This window comes from Acanthopagrus latus, chromosome 22, assembly GCF_904848185.1.
Source record: "Acanthopagrus latus isolate v.2019 chromosome 22, fAcaLat1.1, whole genome shotgun sequence".
NCBI classification, from domain to species: Eukaryota; Metazoa; Chordata; class Actinopteri; order Spariformes; family Sparidae; genus Acanthopagrus; species Acanthopagrus latus.
In genome coordinates, this window is record NC_051060.1 from 12,437,130 (window position 1) to 12,450,415 (window position 13,286).

The following is a 13,286-nucleotide window of genomic DNA, read 5'->3' on the forward strand; positions in this document are numbered from 1 at the left end:
TCATGCTGTATTCAAGTGTTTAGAGTGGCTAACATCAATATTTTTATATTGACAATGGAGCAAATCACAGTGTGTCATGAGAAAGTGACCGTTTGGAGAGACAAACCACAGAATTATCACCTGACAGTTTCACGCAGCATCTTTCAGTTCATTAATTTGAGATCGTGTCCCACAATTTAGCTGTCACTCACCGTCACAGCTCTCATCAGCTTGCTTTCCGCTGGTTTCAACCAAAAAGTTCTTATATACTCATTAAACATTTACGACCTGCTTGCACCAAACAGCAGGAAGACAAAATAAGCGGCTCGCTGGTGAACGTTAGCTGTGCTTCCATCCAAAGTACATGGAACTAATTTTCAGGGAACTAAAAAAGTTCCCGTCAGCCAAATATCATCTGCATTTGAATATCACACACGCCTGACCAAGCACTGCTAACAACAGAGCAGCTGTACTCAATAAATTCTTATGTGCCAAACTGGCTAGATTACCAGAAATGAAAAATGCAAACGTGTGATATGGTGATGTCACACAGTCACGGACTTAAAGGCGGGACTACTGAGCAGTGTGTTTTCTGTGCGAGAGAGGAGCTTCTGTTGGTGCTGGCTTTTGACCTTTTTAACTTTCAAGATATCTTACATGCACAGGAATACACAGTATGTAAAACAGTGAAGGGCAGGAGTAAACGAAAAAGCATAACGGGACTCGCTTTAATCGCCGGGATCAATAACAACAAAACAAGCCCCACAGTGTGTATTTTAAGAGACAGCCTCTCTCAGCCTCTTGACATTTGAGCATCCAGTGGAGTACACAGCCAGAGTTGTGAATTATCCGCACTCCCCTCCATTGAACCATGTGTCACATAGCTGCAGGAGTTATGGGCCTATATTTACTCCGTCTACAGCCTCATGGCTAACAGCGAAAGGGGTGTGGGGTTGTTGAGGGGGGCTGGCCTAAGGGTCAAGATCTCTCCATAGGAACAGGCACAAAAATAGTTTTTTAGTGTTGTTTCTAATTACAAGTGATGAGCGCCCCGCCTCATTAATCCTTTCCTATCAGCACTGGGCAGCCTGGTAGTACCAGAATAGCCCTGATCTTTGTGCCGCTGCACGCCGCTCTCCAGCGAGCCCTGCATGGACGTATTAGGCAAAGCAGGAGACGAGAGGAGGGGGACCTACCTTTTCCACACACACACACAAACAGGTGCACGCACACAAACACACACGCACACACGCACACATGATGAAGTGTGTGCATACTTCCCCGTCTGAGGAGACGGTGAAATAAAGCAGAGAGGATCTCTGCTGCGCTGGTTAACATCAGAGCCGCTCCTTTTGTCACAGGGAGACGCACTCGCACGTCATCCCACCGAGGCTTCACTAAACAGCAGCACGACTCACGCATGAGGTCATGCTTCTCTTGTTAATTTAGGCAAAGTTTTGCCAAAGGATGATTCAGATTGAGGTTAATGAGAGGAAAATTGGAGCACAAATAAAAGCATGAAAGAAAGCAGAGTCAGTACTACAGGGTTGTGAGATTTGCTATTACGGCATCAACGAGACAGTATGTTTTCTCTATGTCTGTTGATTATTTCATCGTGTGATGGAATGATGTTTTCTTTCAGTGTATTGTCCTATGGCAGGAGCTCCCATTTGTGAGTTTGGGACCATGAAACCAGTCCATAGACAAACGAGCACAGGGATAGGAATGGAAGGAAAAAAGATTTCTGTTCTACAAAATGATATTTTTTGTTTTATTTTTCATCCATTTTATCTTATTTCACAAGAGACAATCTGGTAGAGAGAAAACTCTTTTGAGAACGCTTGGCTCGGTTGCTCACTAATAGCCATAACATTGTTATGAGCGTCTACATCAAGTCGACACCTCTTCATTTTAAGGGGTCATAAACTGAAAAGGTTGGGAACCGCTGCTCTAGATTATCAGGTGTAATAAATACAGAGTCCTTGAGTCTCTGCCTCACCATGAAGCCACGACTGGAGGATGTCACTGTGCTGTGCTTTTTTGCTCAAATATAACACATATTCTTTAGTGAGCTTTAGAGGGGCTGGTAGACAAACTTTCACTTTTACATTCTTGTTAAACTAATTGAAAAAAACAAATGAAGCACAAAATATAAACTATTCTTCAAATACATCTTCTGTCCTCTCTCCACAGTCAGTATTTACGCTGCTGTTACGTAGGTCTGTTCTCTTCTCCCGTTCTGTCTTTCTGCCTGTTCGCTGCAACGCGCTTCGAAGCTGCATGTTGGCGTGTTTGTCAACCCACTATTTAATCCGCCTAATAGTACGTGTTGCCCGGCTTCACTCTCCTCTATCATTACCTTGACTTCATCTTCCATGAACACTTTTGGTCCACGGTTATTCCCGACTGAACCCCCCCGTCTTTGCCAACATTGTATAAATTGTGAGGCAGGTGCCGTCGACCTGAGTTGATTAGAGATGCGTAGATCACAGGAGTGTAAATCACAAATGTTTTTTTTTTTTAAGTATAAATCTAAGGGGGTTCATTTAAATGAGGCCTCTGAACTCAACTACATCCAGCACCTTTGGGATGACCTGCATAGCTAAATGTGAGCCAGAGCCCTAATCACCCAACATCAGTGTTCAGCCTCACTTGTGCTCTCGGTGTGAATGGGTGCAAATCCCTGCAGTCAAAATCTTATGGAAAGCCTTCAAAGAGGACTGAAGTCTGTTACAGCAGCATATTAATGCCTGCAGTTTTGAAATAAGACGTTATACGGACGTTGCCATTGTCCACATGCATTTGGCCGCGCGTCGCACACTCCTGTGATGTAGATTAGTCAGGATGAGCTGTGACTACTGTCCCCCTCACTGTAATGTATTGTCGCTGTAAATGAGCTCTGGCCTGTGATTCTCTGCAGTCAGCTCTTAGCTGGTGAGTATGAATTATCCTCCTGCATCACAGAGACACAGCGAGAGAGAGAGAAACGGGAGCGTAGGTACAGAGAAACAAGCAGAGCAGCGAGGGATGGAGTGAGACGGGCGGACGGGGAGAGCAGAAGAGGTCATGGCCCGTTTCACACGGCCAACGAGGAGATTACAGGAGGTCCGCGGGCATGACACGGGCTGCGCGCAGATGCAAACACGCCACCTGCGGAGGAGCCGAGGGAAGGACAAAGGAAGGCTCGTAGAGGGGACACAAACCGAGAAAAACGCTTCACTCGGCGAGATCCAAGTGATAGCAAGCGACGACGACTGCGCGGAGGCGAGATAAAAACACGCTGTCATCCAGAGCTGCTGAGTCCACGAGCCTGCAGAGCGAGCGTGCTGCTGTTACCGCTCGTGGCACACACTGGACTTTCCAAGTGTCATGTCTTGTTACACATTAGCCGCACACCGACCACTGCGCGAGAGAGACAGGCCGGCGCCCAGCGTGGGGACTCCACGCCATATGTCGGACACCGCGTGGCGGAGCTACAGCAGCGACGAGAGTCCAGCTCGATCAGAACGTTACACATGTCGTTTTCATTTAGGCGCTCGTTCACGGCCGAGTAATAGCTCTAATTTGCCCCGTGATTCACAGGCAGGGGTGATATCATATGTTCATGGACACTTCAGACAGCTTCGATTTAAATAACAGCTGAAGCCACGAGAACAGCTGTATGGAAAAGTCAGCTGCAGTTAGGCCCCAAATGAGTTCAGATATGACTAATGTCACACACGTTACGTAGGCGTCAAGCGACCGTGAGCTCACAATCGGGGATATTTGTGTCGGCCTACTGACCTAATGGGCTTCAGTCATGACTTTCTTTTTCTGTCCTGTACATGTATAGACCCGTTTCACAGCGGCAGGCGTTTTGACCCTGTATAGCAGCAAAAGCACAGATGGAATTATTATCAACGATGGCTTCATTAAGTGCCCCAGCAAGTTATTCCAGTCAGCCAGTACACAGCTCTGGTTACCTCATTAAGTCATGACTTCATAAACATTGGATGCCTTTGTTTTTTTTGTCTGAGTTGTTCATGAGGACTTGATGTCCTAGTTGGCCATGGAAACATTACCTTCGAAACGTATTTTACGCGAATATCAACTGTAACTAAGCGACAACCTTTTTTAAATATTCATACCGCTTGTCCAGCATCAGCAACATCCCGGTTGCCGCTGCGTAAAGCCGAGCGCGTCCCAAAGTCTGAAGGCACACCAGTGAATTTGGGTGATGCGTGCAAACTGAGCGGCCTCTCATTTCCACGCTGCCACTCGTCTCTTTCTTCTGCTCCAGATAAGTTCTTTTTAATCGCTGACCTCGCTTCGCTATATGCCCACAAACTGCACGTGAAGAGACAGAGGCTGGTCACACCACCGGCCTGAGGGGAAATCGCTGAGCTGCGTCCTTTCACTGAATTACAAATGGGGCAAGGAAATGACATCATCGGACCAGAGAGAAGACACCTTGGTTTTAGCAACCCGTGTTACCCAACTGTGGACTTCCTGATCTATTAGATTTTAATGTTACAAGTGTTTTGAAGATATTTCTCCATCACTGTGCCACTATTTTGTTGATTTTATGATATCGAAAAGAAAAAAAACGTCTTTATTGGATCAGTTTATAGTAAAATCACACTTTTAATTTCACTACACAGGAGTTTTCAGACCCCCAGGCAACTTCCTGCTTTGTCACTGCTGATCTAAGACAACCCCAGTGGAAGTTTAAACCTTCGCTGTCTGTAGGTATCATGAAAGCTGTCTGCTCGGTCGGCCTCCTTGCCAAGAGAAAGCAGCCCCCACCCAACCCCCCGTCCTCCTTCCTCCTCATCTTTCCATCTACTTTTGTACCCTGGGAAACCCCCTCGCCATAGTCTCCATGACACATTTAACCCACCTATTATGCTGCACTGTGGGGGGCCCGGCAAACCCAAACAATAATTTAGACCCCGTTTTACTGGAGCACTTATCTTCTAAGTGCTCGCACAAGTAGTCAAAGCCACACACTGTTATAATGTTCAATTTTGATGGATGACGGAGTCTCACACTTAGTTTGCGACTGAGAGAATTTTTGACACAAAGATGCTTAAACAGCTGGCAGGGGAATGAAGACGTAAAGAGCTCTGAGTTTAAAGTTTCCCAAAACGTCCTCGGGGATACAACTCTGATGGTTATTTGAGGTTATCTGAGAGGTTATTTGACTTTGATTGTTATTTCCAGAGTCAGTCACCTCTGAACTTGTGAATGGCTTGCTGTTCAGGACAGGGGTTGTTTGACAAGGAACTGTTAGACCTCATAACTCACCCTTCAAACACAAATAGGTTTGTTTTTCTGCTTGAGAAACAGTTGAACAAAAGAAACTGAATATATTCGCACGTGATATGGGTTTTTCCATCAGCACTTTAGGCCGGGCCGGGTCAAACCATGTCATGCCGAGGATGGACTGCGACCTGATCGAAGTGTGCCGAAACACCACGGAGCTTGTTCAGATGGGCCTCGTCATCATTCAGGGATGAATGGTAGCTTCCCCTTTTTGATCAATTTTGTCATCTGCCGTCCATTTCTTTCTCAACAACAAACGCCACAAAAAATCAAGAAGTACTCACCAATAGTTATGCTAAAGGTGGCGCTACTTTTCAACACACAATATGTCATTTCTGCCTCAAAGATCCTCTCAATCAACACAGAACAAAACACAGTTGCTGCAGAGCCAGACCTTCTGGAGGAATAAACAAGCTCTGATACAGGACTGTTCACTGATGGAAGGAGAGCTCAGAGCTCATTTGTTGATTCTTCACTCCTGTTTATCAACCAGAATGCAGCAGCGATCCGCGGAGGAGATCTCCACTCTCCGATTTAACACTGACTTCCGACTAAAGTTGAAGGGAAATTTACTTGTAATCTAATTTTAACTCGCTTCCCTGGTGATGATCAAACCACTGCTGATAAAAATCTATCTGACCGTGCTAAGAAAAGTTCACGGATGATGTAAAGTTTAAGTCACGTTACGTTTAATCTCCTTCAAAGGAGTTTGAACATTTGGAATAACAAAGTCCAGAACACAATAAAATATCTAACAAAAGGTCTAGGCATTTTTTTTTTTACATTTTCAATGCAAAATTCTTACATTTTATATCTTTAAACATCAACAACTCAAAACAAGCCTGTCATGAGTATAAGACACACCTTCAAACAGGTAGCTGCCATGCTGTGCTAACGCGCCAAGTCAAACCAAGCCAGCACGTACGTATGGAAAAGGGGCTACAGATAGTCCTGGGCCAAAGATGTAATAAAGAATTTCAAATAATAAGCTTCCGCCCGCTTTGTTTTGATTCATCACGACCGACTTGCATATACATGAGCTTTGAGTGTTATTTCACCCATGTGGTGTTATTTTTAACTCAGCCTTTTGGTGCTAAAAGATACATGACAGCACATCTTCTATGCTCTTTTATCCTCTCTGCAGCGAGAATCTTGCGGGTCCGCGAACGGTCCGCTGTTTGGAGAGCAACTGAAGACAGTGGCTTCAACAATCTGAGTATTTATAGAGTCTGACCTTTCGTCTGGACACTTTCGAGAGCACATGTGTACATGCGTGTGCGGCGCATGCACATCAGCGCACGCACGCGAGCAATAATTCATGACGACTTGTAGTAACTCAGCTCGTCACTGACTGCGCTGTGTGCAGACAGTGAGCTGGGCTGCAAAGTTGAGCTCATATTAGTATCCTTGACTTTCTCAGCTACGGAGGTTTCATATGCAGCGAGTGTAACTCAATAGGCCCATCAATTACCTCTGTTTCCTCGGTGCCTTGACAAACAACAGCTGCAGAGTTTAATAAACTAGCCGCGCAACTCAATCACAGGGGCTAAGATGTCACGAAGCCTGAAAACCAGAAGGATGATGAAAGAAGGCTGCTGTTGTTCTCATTGTTCCCTCTATCTAATACAAGTGGTTCTACTGGAGGACAATGTATTGACATCCTCAAAACTTTTATTTCATCGGAGGCTGCCCTTGTTTTCAAATGACACATTAACGTGGCATGCCGCTCGGCAGCGAGCAATGCTGTGGCTGTATTAGGTTGCCACGGGCTTCGTTTTTGGTTGTGGGACAGAGGTAAATTTTTTCCATGGTAACTAGAACCTCATTCAAAACTCTGTCCTTGAATATATGAGAGTGTTTCTCTTTTTTTAGATTGAATTTGAGTCTGTCGTTCAACACACATTCGCCAGCTCAGCTCTTTATTTACTTTATTTATCAGCACAGGAAAAAAAGAACAAATTGAAAGATTATAAAAAAACAACAACAACAACTAAACAGCTGTGTAGGAGCGGGTAGACACACCGGCCAAATGCCAAAATCAAAGCAAAATGGAAAATAACTGTGAGTGAAAGAATGACTGTATATGCTCCATTGTGTAGACAGTAAACAGGAGGCGGTGAGGACAGTATGTGATGGAGGGGAGAGGAAGCAGAGGGTGTGACAACTGTCCCGCTCAGACACTGATGTAGGAGATTAAAATCATACTTATTCCATCACGTATACTCTTTGATTCGACTGGCACCAGACTCAACTGAGTTGAACAGGGGAACAGGGGAAACGATTCTTTTCTTTCTGGTTTTATGAGCCGCTGAGTGAATCTGAAATTCTGAGAATTGTTGCGTCATACCCTTAAAGTTAGACATGGTGGGCAGGCTTTAGGTAACGTTGTTGATATTTAATTAAATGAACAAAGGAGCTTACAGGTAACCCAGAAGAGTGCCAAACCAGTGACCACGGTACGAGACTTCCTTCAACATTTGTCAGCTTGGACAAAAGTGGATATTTTGGAGGAGACCTTGGGACATCTCCAGCCTTGTTTGTGGCGAGCAAAACCATTTTTTTTTTTATTTAGGTAAAACATGATCTTTTCTTAACCCTAACCAAGGAGGACTTGTGCCTAAACCTAAGCTGTAGATAAACACAGTGTAGTGAGGACAGGGAAGTTGCAACTAGGGCCCAAACAAACGTAAACGTCTTGAGAAATGTATGGCTCACGTCAAGGACTCTACCGCAATAGCAGTTGGATGCATATGTAATTTATAAAAAAGCAGTTGGAAATGTGGATGGTAAATCAGACTGAAAGAGCCAACAACATGTCCGTCTGTCTCTCATATAAGAGAGTTACATGATGCTCGCGGGGCCATCATCAAACATAACAAGGTCTTTTGAGCGCTCAAGTTCACTGTTGATGTAGCAGGAGAGCTGAGAAAAAAAAAAAAGACAATCAGTACAAGTTATTGGTAATGTTGCTTTCCTGAAATTCATTTGGTCTTGTCGTGTAATATTTTTCTGCACTGAAATCATAACAAAGTGAGCAACAGAAGGCATTTGGCTCCAGACAGTCACGGCAGGAACCCTTTTCACCTCGCCGCGACTCCCTCACAGCAGGAGCAGAGGCAGAGTGCAAGACAAATAACACTCCACACAATGAAAATACAGAAATTTACTGAAACATAATTCCTGTTTTGAAAACAGTTAAGTGCAGCTGGACCGGCAGATCCCTTCACGGTGATCATTCATGTATGTAGTGACGACTTTACACGAACCACTCCAATCAGGTGTCAACTCGTACAGTGACTTTGAGCGTGCCTTGTTCCTTCATATTCTCGGTTTTTTTTTTTTTTTTGGTTTCAGAATGGAAACATCAGTGGAGCTGAATCAGGACTTTTATAAATAGCTCAGACTGTGATAACATAACAGAGCTTCTCAGTGGGGCCGCTGAAGCTCCCTGCAGCCACACTCAGGCTGGATAGAAAGGAAGAAAGAGGGAGGCTGAATGAGTGAATGCTGCACTCTGGTGGACACAAAGAGAACTAATGCAGTATTCTACACAATGCGTAATTATGATTACCCTTATTTTCATCCACTAACACTCCTCAGTCCCACCACGTGATCGCTGACAGACTCTCAGCTCTGTCTGTGTTACTGTTCAAGACATACAGTTCTGAGTGTACATTTTAACCAATACACATCAATGTTTCCATGGATAATATGCAACATTTTCTGTCTTTGTTTATTTTGTTGAAGTGGATGTGAATAGTTTTAAAACGTCACAAATTGAATTCAAAAGGCATCAATTACACCCTCGACACAAACGTCAGACAGTAATGCTGATGCTTTTATTATTATCAGTGAAGATTTCAACTTAAAAGAGTTTAGTTCATGTCAATTATAGAACTCAGGGCTTCAAAATACTTGATTACACCAGACGAGCTGTATGGAGACATTTTCATTTGTTGTTTACCACTTTTTTTTAATGCAGGAAACAAAACTTCACCCGACTTTCCTTCTGCATGAGGGTGAGTACAAATTCCATTTCCTTTAATATTCTTCAGTATAGGCCCTTTAAGAGGACGTTAACACAAAACTAATTATTTTTCTGATAACACTTCATAAATATTGTATATTCTTATGCAGCACTTCAATCTTTGTAATTGTAAACCACTGGATATTTTAGGATGAATTACTTTATGTGGCAACAGAAACCTGAACAAATGTTTTTTTTTCCTTTGGTAGTGCTATTTTTCTTTGGTCTTGTTATGTAATATTTTCTGCACTGAACTCATAACAAAATGGTCAACAGAGGGCATTTGCCTTCACACTCTATCGCGGTCTGAACCATTATGCCACTAATCTGCATGCTAATGAGCAGCTAGTAAATGGCTGACATGTATAACCAAATATAAAGTGTTACGGACATGGAAAATGAGAGCAGAATGAGGAATTGATGATGCAAGATGAATGTTCCAGTAAAATTTCGGCTACATGGAACAGGACTTTTTTTTAAAAAAAGCTCATAAATTGTAAATCCAGTTTTCATCATATTGTACCTATGTTTGATTAGAGATATAACAGTGCAGTGTGACTCAAGATTGGGTCTATTCCAGTGGATCAGAGTTGTTTACACAGTAAGCTTCACTGAAATGTGTCATTTTCCTCAAGAGTGATTTTGATGCACGTTGACGACGATGCTGCTGATGCTGCTTGTTGTGTTTGTGCCTCTCTCGGTTGTCAGAACCTCACCGGATGACTTTGGCGCGGACACAACTTGACCGGAGCACAAAGTGTGAATCATCGCTCCACCAGTCCCCCCCGTCTCCTCCTCTCTCCGTCCTGATTTGTATGCCACAGCGGTTGTACCAGCGCTCTGCTCTGATTAATGCATGTTTATGAGATGCTGCGTTAAACCTGTCATTGTCCAGATAGCCTCCCCCCCTCCTCTCTGTCGTGCGTTCCTCCCTCTGTCTCCTTGTTGACTTATTTTCTCCCAGAAGTGCTGTGTTGATACGACAGCACCAGGTAGGACAGGCCGGGGCACGGCAGGACAGGGGGACACGGCGGCGGCGGGCAATAAAAGTGTCATTTTTCACCTCGTTCGTAAACAGTCGTAACGTTGAGATGAGCCATTGCCTATTATGGGCTCCGTCCAGCCTGTGACATCAGTAAACAGAGGAGGACAGCTCTGTGCGAGCGCCTGGCCTCGACCAATGGGGAGTGTGTTTTAACAAGCCGGGAGTCTGGACTAGCTCGGCCCATGGTAACCCCAGGTAGACAATGCACTTGTTATGGTTGGGCCTGGGAACAGACGCGGGTCTAACACTTATCAAGCTGTCCTGCGAGGCACAAACTTTGGATCATGAATATTGCAGAGGTTATGGGGTTATGGGACAGCTTTATTACTCTGACAAACACCATTTCTCAGGAGGGTTCGAGGTGGGAGGACAGGACGGCCATATGGCTGCCTGTTCTGCTTTGCGAAACAGGCCGTTGAACTTTTTAACTCCGCCGCGTGACTTTTGAGTCACCTTTATCTTGCACTGCTTGACCCATGCTGTGGCAGCAAATGAGAGTCTATCTTTAGGCGCAGTGATTCAGCACGCCCGCTCAGATCGCGAGCGGGAGAATGCCGGGGAAAGGTGTGCGTGATGTGACAGTGTGGGGGTTTGTGAAACATGTGCCCCACGCTGTTCCAACACAACCCGCCTGTTTTGGGTTTTTTTTTTGTTGTTGATACAAACTGATAAAGCAGCTGACAGGGATGCAGATTTTTTGTCATAATGCAGGTGGCTGACTTCAAGGAAGGGCGGAAGGAGCGAAAGCAGTGGAGGGTGAGGAGGAGATGACAGGACACCTCCCCTCCATATGCTCACCGCGCCTCTCCTCCATATGCATGCGGCTCGTCGCCACCTCTTCCTCTCTTCACATAGGCGGCGCTGATGAATTGTGAATTTATACACCTTTCATGAATCTCCCGCGCAGAGGAAAGCCAGAACAGGCCTGCGAGGGAATGCTTTGGTTTTCGAGTGAGAAAGGCAGACGGCGCCCTCTTGTTTACAGAGGAAGAACTGCACATCTCGTTCCTTCAGGTTCTGTGCTGTTAGAAACCAGCAACACCATGTGGCATTCATAAATAATATGTTAAGATTTAATGAATGGTTTATAACACACTTTAATGTTAATGATGTATAAATAGATAATGAATGAGAATAGAGTCAAACACTACTGTATTCATATAGAATTGTACTTCAAAGAGGAAGTAAGAATTGTTGACAGATTAAAATGTCCTCATATCTGTTAATAACTACATTATAGCTAAATTACAGTGTTTTTCACCATTTGTTAAATGTTAAATACTGATCATAGATGCTATATATTTTTTGCTGTGAATAACGGTGAAGGAGAAAGGGAAGGGAAGCATAACTTACTGCAAAAACCGGTCACAAAGCTGAAAACAAGGCTGCTTTTCAGAGTCTTCTTATATTATTATCATAGCATGTCTGGCTGTGCTGCTATCCATCTCCTCTGTCATGTATTTAGGCCCATAGATCAATAAATACACTATTGTACTATTGTAGACTGGCAGTTTTCTTTGCCAAGCGTGGCGTTGTTTACCATAGCCCAACTCACTGTGGTGCTGTAAACCTTTCTGACACGACATAATATTGGATATTTTAATGACATTTCATGTCAGAAATCTGGTCACCCTTGATTACGTGACACTGCAAAACAGCAAATATCTAAAACATACATGAATAAACAGGGCATCGTGTGGCTACACAAACAAAACTCAAATAAATTACACATCAAATAGCAGAGGACAGACAGAAAAGCTGCAAGCCTGAGGTTTATCCTGAAAAAGGCCTTCTGAGTTACTGGCTAACTTCTTGTGTGTTTTTGTGAGTTTACTCACTCTTCACCAAGACCCACGAAAGGGAATGAGTCTTGAATTTTGTTGTGTCATCGTTGACATTTGCGGCCGTGTATATTTTGGTGCCTTCTCGCCACAGAACGAAAGCCAGGCAAAACTACATTCTGTCGACCGGGGTCAGAGCCCCGGTGTTTGTTTCTGTGAAGTTTTTAAATGAAGTGAAGCGTTGAATGTGGCAATGCGAACGAGATCATTCACTTCAGTTTTTCGGCTGTGGAGGAAAGAAGCTCTCTCCTCTCTTCAGGCTGTAATTACAGAGACGTATAGGACCACCGAGAAATGAGCGGACAGGATGGAAAACAGGATTGTGGAAGCTCCCAGGGTGATTTTATGAGGATGTGGATACTTCTGGGTTCAGGCTACCACAGAAGATGACATAAATTAAGTTTCATTTGGATATCAAGAGTCAAGAAAGTCAGACTCCCATGAAAGGAAAGGGAAAAAGAAAAGTTTGGTTAATGAGACTGTTCACTATATATATATATAGGTTGAGTTTGTGGGAGAGAAAGAGCTGAAACAAAGAGCTACAGTGGTTCATTTGACTTCCTGTAACTTTTCTCCATTTGTTGGATTTTGTGGAATCCTACTGACAAACAAACCAACCAACCAACCGACATATCCTCCTTGGTGAATGTGATTAGACTGATAAATAATAAATAATATATATATAATAATAAATGCTCAATATTTGAAGCTCAAAACATAACGGTACGAAGTGTTGATTCATTTCCGTGCTGATTTCTGAGGTGTTCCTCCATGACTGAGGGGCCTGACTGACTTGTTGTTTCTAATTCTCTTTGGAAATGCACTTTGGTATATGTAGTAAAAAAGTGTTTACATTTATTTGTAATGTTTATTTGAACGGTTTCTTAATCGTACACAAAAAGCCACTAATACACCTGGGGATTTTGTACAGTTAGTTGCACACTTGATTTGGTTTGTTTTCAGGCGATCCCAGAAACATGTACTCGGTGACCATCAGCCCTCCCTGCTCTGTTTAATGAGCTGCATACTGCCTTTTAATACGCCTCTGCTTTAAATCTGCTTTTATAACTGTTATTTAGTTACTTCAAAA

General features: G+C 43.7%; 1 long non-coding RNA gene across 1 annotated transcript; it reads left to right on the forward strand.

The window, feature by feature from the left end:
* Positions 1-2,173: 2,173 nt before the first annotated feature.
* On the forward strand, positions 2,174-11,828 carry LOC119012336. The gene is made up of 3 exons (XR_005072445.1): positions 2,174-5,480; positions 9,266-9,302; positions 10,019-11,828. It is a non-coding gene; the product is annotated as an uncharacterized LOC119012336 (long non-coding RNA).
* Positions 11,829-13,286: the final 1,458 nt, after the last annotated feature.